The following is a 2,125-nucleotide window of genomic DNA, read 5'->3' as shown; positions in this document are numbered from 1 at the left end:
CTTGGTGGGTTCCACAGACGGTCAATAAGATCCAGTCGCTGAAAGGAGTGCATCATCTTTGTATAGTCCACTGGAGAGGTTAAGGAAATATTGTTTAATTTCGGAGAGAAAGATTAGGCCAACTCGGCCAGTAACCTTGGCTGAGTCCGATGCGCCCATGGTTATATCGAAGAAATCCGTAGATGAATTGCGGGTCCAATTATTATCCTTAAAGTGAATTAGTGTCTTCCTCGCAGCCAGGATAATATCGATGTCAGATCGAGAGATGGGTTCGTATTTTCGGCCGAAGATTAAGGCTTTATTTAAGAGAATTGGGATTATTGAGGAATAATAATTTGAGATGTCAAGCTGAAGGAAGTGGGTGTGTTGCTTATCAAGAAGAGAGTGAAATCAAGTGATGACGTCAACGGTGCAATTCCAGAGTGGAAACTTAACGTTAGTCCTAATTAGGGGTAGAATACGGTCGATAATGCATTTACTAATTCGACCCAAGGCGGATTTTGTGGGGCAGATGAGTCTAAAAGAAGGGTTAGTGGAGAAGTTGGGTTTGTGGTCCTTCAAGGTGGAGTGGTGGGGTTTAAGTGTATATGGTTCAGTTCTATTTACTAAATTTATATCAGCGACGAGCTTACAATGGATGTTGTTAATTTCATTAAGAGCATGTTTATAATTTGTGTTTAGTTCTTTTGATATGAGGTTAGTATACATTTCCAAGGGGAGGGAGTAAAGTTTCCAGTTTTGTCTTTATGGTGATGTAATTTAGGATAGTTCTTTCTGGCAGGAATTAGAGAATTTAATGTTTTATTATCATAGGTAGCAGATCTTTCTTAAAATTAGTCAATGTAGGATTTGGGGTGTGTTTTTGTGGGACTTTAGATCGTAAGAGTCATTTTTCTTGGAAGTTTCAGAGTTACTAGATTTAAGATCATAGTATAGGGCTCTCCACTTGTTTCGAGTGATGAAACAATTAGTTTTATGTAGTAGGAGTTCCATGTAAATATCCCTAGGTGAGATAGGATTTTTTTTGTAGACGTGCCTAAGAGTCTTAGCTATAAGAAGCGCTCATCAGAGCAAAAGGTATATAGTTCAAAGATGAGAATAAGATATTCTCCATATAAAATGTACTTAGTAGTGCTCAAGTAAAGGTAAGGATAAGCAAGTTAGGCAGGTCAAAGTACCTCTGGATTTGTAATACATTTCTTCAACCTCTATAATTCTTAATATCACTTCTATTCTGTGTAAGTCGGACCTTTTTGTATGTGTAACTATTTTACTTGACGGCTTATAGAAAATGAAAACTAAGCTAATCTGAAACAAGTTCTCTCATTGGTTGAAAAGATTTCAGCCAAAATCATTCTAGGTTTTAGTCAGAATTATTCTAACTGATATTTCGGAACGCTTCCAGAAACTTCCAAGGGAAGTTATAAAAGCCATGGAAGCTATGTCACTCAAACTCACATACAGTCCTTGTTGTATTTTGGCGTTCCTGCACTAATGATATGAAACGTTATACTTTCCTATAATGACCTTAAGTCATAAACCTAACTCTTTCTCTTGTGTAGTTTCGATGGAATAGATTAACAATATAATTCTTATCACTTCTTGACAGATAAACTTTTAGACAAAAACTAGAAATAACACGGTTTCTTTTCATTGACGAGGGGAGTATTTACGTAATTCTAATTATATATATCAGTGAAATAAAAAGAGAATTGACTGAAAGTATCTTTGAAATTGATCTTTTCTACACTTCTCTCCCAAAAGGCATTTGACTATTCTTGTCATTCTACCAACAGCAAAAAGAAATGAGTTTAATTGGAAAACACATATTCATCACACACAACATATTAGTCAACTTAATTATATCATATCCGATGGACACATCTTCAAACCACTGAATATATATGAAGACAACAAAATAGTAGCTACACTACAACAAAATATGTAAACGTATATACATTGTTTGTATTTTACGTATTTAATATAATTTGCATATTGACCTGTCTAACTTGCTTATCCTTATATACATACACACACATACATGCATACATATGTATATACATACACACATTTGTATATACAAACATACATATATACATACATACACATACATATATACATACAT

The 2,125-nt window shown here is 34.6% G+C and overlaps 1 protein-coding gene across 1 annotated transcript in view; it reads left to right on the top strand.

The window, feature by feature from the left end:
* The window catches only part of LOC106869233 (organic cation transporter-like protein), a 23,851-nt gene that overhangs the window by 12,002 nt on the left and 9,724 nt on the right, over positions 1–2,125 (top strand). The window lies entirely within an intron of this gene.

This window comes from Octopus bimaculoides, chromosome 11, assembly GCF_001194135.2.
Source record: "Octopus bimaculoides isolate UCB-OBI-ISO-001 chromosome 11, ASM119413v2, whole genome shotgun sequence".
NCBI lineage: Eukaryota > Metazoa > Mollusca > Cephalopoda > Octopoda > Octopodidae > Octopus > Octopus bimaculoides.
The sequence above is the reverse complement of the archived record's forward strand: the minus strand, read 5'-3'. Positions and strand labels throughout refer to the sequence as shown.